The sequence below is a fragment of the Quercus lobata genome, chromosome 10, assembly GCF_001633185.2.
Source record: "Quercus lobata isolate SW786 chromosome 10, ValleyOak3.0 Primary Assembly, whole genome shotgun sequence".
Classification (NCBI taxonomy): domain Eukaryota; kingdom Viridiplantae; phylum Streptophyta; class Magnoliopsida; order Fagales; family Fagaceae; genus Quercus; species Quercus lobata.
This window is the reverse complement of record NC_044913.1, coordinates 30,092,417-30,097,920: the sequence shown is the minus strand read 5'-3', so window position 1 is coordinate 30,097,920 and position 5,504 is coordinate 30,092,417.

Below are 5,504 nucleotides of genomic sequence, written 5' to 3'. Positions count from 1 at the left end.
TGCCAAAAGGCTCGGGATCCTCGAAGCGTGTAGCATAGTCAAGAAAGGATTAAGGGTTCGTTTGGATACAGCTGAAAACTGAAAACTGAAACTGAAAACTGAAAAACACTGTAGCGAAATAATTTTTAAATGTGTAAATAGTACCGTGGGACCCATTTGTAATAAAAAAGTTGCTGAAATGTGAAATTTGTGGGTCCATGAACAGTACACGATGTGCAATTATTGGTCCAAAAAAGTTTGAAAAGTCAAAGTTTGCGGCTACTGTTCATTGAACAGTACATGAACAGTAACCGCAATCTGAAAAAACGCGTGAAAAAAAAAAAAAAAAAAAAAAAAAAAAGCAAACAAAACGCAAACGCAGACTTATCAGCCGAATCCAAACGCAGTCTAAGACAGCTCAAAGGAAAAAAGCCAAAAGAACACAAGAAACAAAGGATGGGCACGTCCTTCTTAGGTACCAAATGATCCAGCAAGAAAAGAAGAAAACCTGGAGTGACTTCTCATAGCGCAAGTGGGCAGCATCTCGGGGAACCAGAATGAAGGGGTATAAAAAAGGGAGTAGCAGCAAAGGATTTTCAAACCGGCAGAGTAGGATTCCGTCCATTTGAGAAAAAAGATAAAGAAGAAGGACAGCCAAAAGCTGAACCGTGAAGAACGTGACCTCAGCGCACTCCGAAATAGGTAATCAGCCATGAACTTTCAAAGAAACTACACTAAAAGGAAGGAAATAATAAAGAACAGGGAAAACTGAACCTTCTGGGCGATGGGCACAACACAGGCTCCAGTATCCAGGGGGCAAAACAGGGGAATCAATAGTTCCCCGAGACTCCAGAATAACTGATGATTATGTATATTCAACTTTTGCAAATCTAAAGATTAACTGTTCATTAGTTTTGGCTAAGTTTATATGAAATCACTTACTCATTTTTTCCCAACTGTTCTTTGTTGCTACATATGATTCTTGTGCTTTGGTTGGATAATGTCCTCTGCTTTGTAATGTAGGAAACACCTTAGGAAGTGAAATGCCTCCAGTTAGATATGTTGATGTTTCCAATATTCTGTTTGTGTAATTTGAAATGTTACACACATAACACTTATCACCCAAATTAGATTTATTGTACATTACTTGTTGAGCCCTGACTAGAAGTACCCATGTGCTATTACTTCTAACCAGTAGTCATAGATTATGGGAAGAGCGTTTCGACTAGCATCCTTGAAAATGACCAAAGATAGTAAACAGTTCTACATGTGTTGCTCAACAGCTCGACACTGTTGAGCCTTGACCAGAAGTACCCATTCACACTCACGTGAATACATAGATATGCAACCCTTTGTAATGCACCATTTTCAAGGATGCAGAGCATCCTTGGAAAGTTTATGCATCAATTTTGGGGGTGAGCTGTCCACCATTGCTACACTGATGTTCGTAGTGCTGCATGTGCTACTCAATGATTTGGTACGTTCTTTGATTTTCCATTGAGTTTACACGATTTTGTTCATTCAAAATTTTGAAATTTTCATCAAATCAAGATGATTAGTACATTAGTACATAGTTTTAAATTGAATTTTCACAATTTTGTACATTTGACAACTTCAAATTTGGAAACAAATTTGGACAATCTGTACATCTAATGTAATTAATTTTCCATTAAGTTTACTCAATTTGGTATGTTCTTCAATTTTCATTTGAATTTTCACGATTTTATACACTCAACGAATTCGAATTTTTCAACGAATTCGTATGTACATCTAATGTACACTATTTTTCCTTGAGTTTTCACGGTTTTGTACATTCAACGAATTCAAATTTTTAAACAAATTCATATGATCTGTACATCTAACGTACATACTTTTCCATTGAATTTTCATTATTTTGTACTTTCAACGAAGTCAAATTTCTCAACAAGCCTAGACTATCTATACATCTTATTTACACCTTCACGATTTGGTACGTTCATTGATTTTCCATCGATTTTTTTCTACAATCAACTAATTCAAACTTTTTTACAAATTCGAATTATTTGAGGCATTTACCATTAGGTGATTTATACGAATCATTCATTTTTCTTTCATGGAGTTTGTCCATTATTTATATGGTTACATATTTAAAAAAACACAAAAACCATTTAAGTGCAATAACTGCGCTAATGCTAAAAACAGTTTATGTAGAAAACAATGAACAATTTTTATGAGAAAACAGTGAACAATTTTAATTAATACAAAAAAAAAATTTATGAATGCAGTAAGCAGATTCGAATATACAGTAAACCTGATGTGTAGAGAGCAGATTTTATTAATGCAGAAAAATAGATTCAATTATTGTGAAATTCAAACATGAAAAAGCATTTAGATTTGGCGTTTAAATTTAGAAAACACGATTTCACTAGGTGTTTTAAGAGAAAACAGGGAACAATTTTTTAAATAGTGAACAGAAAATAATTTACGCAGAAAAGAGAGTGAACAATTTTTTAAATAATATTGAATAGAAAATAATTTTATGCAGAATGCTAGAAATAGTTTATGCAGAAAACAGTGAACAATATTTAAGAGAAAACAGTGAATAGTTTTACTTAATGCAAAAAACAGATTTTATGAATGCAGTAAGTAGATTCGAATATATAGTAAACAAGATGTGCAAAGAGCAGATTTTATTAATGAAGAAATAGATTTTTCAATGCAGAAAAAAAATTCATTCATTGTGAAATTTAAACATGAAATAGCATTCAGATTTGGCATTTAAATTTAGAAAACACGATTTCACTAGGTGTTTTATGAGAAAATAGTGAACAATTTTTTAAATAGTGAACAGTAAATAATTTATGCAAAAAAGAGAGTGAACAATTTTTTAAATAATGCTGAACAGAAAATAATTTTATGCAGAATGCTAGAAATAGTTTATGCAGAAAACAGTGAACAATTTTTATGAGAAAATAATGAACAGTTTTACTTAATGTGGAAATTAAATTCATAGTTTGAAATTAAAATCTCCATATTTTACAATGCTTCTATTTAAATAAATAAAAACATAAAAAAAGCTACTTATTTTTATGTTTATGTTTATTTCTCGATAATCCCCCCCCCCAAAAAAAAAGTTACAAGGTACTCGAGCTTTGTGAGCTCAAGTACTATAGAAATAAAATAAATAGCATTTGATGTTTATGTTTATTTGTCAATAATCCCAAAAAAAAAGGGGGGTTACAAGCTACTCGAGCTTGGTGAGCTCGAGTACCATAGAAATAAAATATATAGCATTTTATTTATAAAAGGTACTCGAGCTTGGTATACACGAGTATTGTGTTGCATGGTACTCGATTATACTAAGATCGAGTACCACATTATTTTTTTTAATCGCCCAATTTCCACCTCAGTAGTGCCATGGTGGTAAAACTTCTAGGAACTTAAGTTTCTTAAACTTGAGTTCCAAATGGTACTCGAGTTTGCCAAACTCGAGTACCATAGAAGTGGTATTTCCCTAATAAGTTCCGAAACAGTGCTTTTTTGCTACAAATTTCTGAAAATGGTGGTATTTGGCCATTTTCACCGAGAGATACTTGTTGTCTACTGTTTTGGTGGTTTTTCTGATCTCTCACTCTCTTATCAAAATGAAATAAAATAAATAGAAAAGGGGGCAAGGAACTTACGTAGAAATCCGAATATGAGATAGGTCAATAGAAAGTTCAAACCACAGAGAGCCAATGAAAGAACAAAGAGAGCAACGAAAGCTAGGGGGCGACAAGAGAAGATCTTTGGTTTGAACAAGAGAAGGGACGCGACTGTTTGAATTAACCAACCATGAATCGCCACGCGTCTTATACCTCCTTCAAAAGAACTTTTTACCTCCAAGAAATAAAACTCCAAGAACGGCTAATTAATGATGAGAAGATTCTTTTTAGATACTCTATAGCTCATTAGATGTCCCGACAAATGACAGAGTAGGGGGGTAGTTGATAAGGGCATTTTTCTTTGGACCTATAAAACCTACAGCCCTTCGAGATCTACAGACTCCACCTGTGGGTCCCATAAGGTCATGGACCCATCGGACTACATGGGATGGACCCTATAAGGTCATAGACTCGTTGGACTACATAGGTCGAATCCTGATGAGCCGGTCTTCCTTTAGAAACCCTAACACTACCAAGTGATTATCCATATAACCGATGGATAAAAGGCCTTGTCTCATACCAATGGATAGAGGTAGAACTATGCCAACAAGCAATGACAAACCCCACGAACGGGGTAGGCAAAAACTGACAAATGAAGACATGAGTCGAATGGTTGATCTGTGGGCTCCACAAGCCTTTGTGTGCTCACCACTCATAAATCCCTACATGGAAATAACTTGCACGCTATGCTCAAAAACCCTATTCACACACTTATGTCTTCCCAATATGAGAAGAAAGGCCCCGGGATCTCTAAGCATTAACTCCATATCTTCCACACAAGGAAAAATCCTATGTTCATGGGATCTTGGTTGTTCCTCCGCCAATATAAGAGCACCAAGCCTCCTCATACCTAAGGTACGCAAAATATTCCTAGCTCTCACACTATTGAGTTCTTGGTGATCTTTTCTTCATTGACTTAACCTTTAGAGAGTCTTTGGCCGGCACCCCACCGGTGCTTTCTATGAGTTCTTGGTTTTCTTGTTCCTTATGTACCCCATTGGAGCACTCATGGACAATCAGCTCACTAATAATTTTTGTGCATCATCACTAAGCATGCAAAGATAGATCAAAATAATTGAAATAAAAAAAGACATGGTAAATATGTGTGTGATGTGTGATAAACCCTAATCTAAGAGCATATTCTAAAAATTTGCAATAAACACACCAAAAAAATGTAGTCAATTATTCTACAAATTTACAATACCATTAAGTTATAGTGTAACTAATTGTTTTTAAGGTATTGCATATTTGAATAATCCTTATCATTTCTATAATCAACATCATCATCACAAAAATTGGCATCAACAATATTGAAATAGAGTTATTATCAGGACCGAACACCATAAAAATAGAGATTTTTCATATGACTGATTTTTTACTCGGGATACCTTTTTGCTTGTATAGTATGAAACATCTAATTTACGGTATGATTAATACGATATACATCTATGTATTGTGCAATTTACAAACATGTTCAATATATATTTATGATATAGTATTTTTTTTCACTCGATATGTATCGTGTATCGAATGTTATTGACAACTATGCCACTTATTAATCGACCCAACTATTTAGGTCACACACCTTCACCATTTTCATTTAGGAGATTTTTCTTCATTCCAATTAAAAAACACCACTTTTGTTTTTATCCATATTCAATTAAAAATGATAATCTTTATGAACTTTTTCTATTCCTTTTTTCCTTTTCAAATAGCAACATAAATGTCAAAGTGAACATATTAATTAATTTGAAATAACCCAACTTCAAAGAATCTGCAAAAGGAAAAATGAAAAAATTGAATGAAAAAAATAATAGTCCTTTGAGCACACAAATGTAGGGT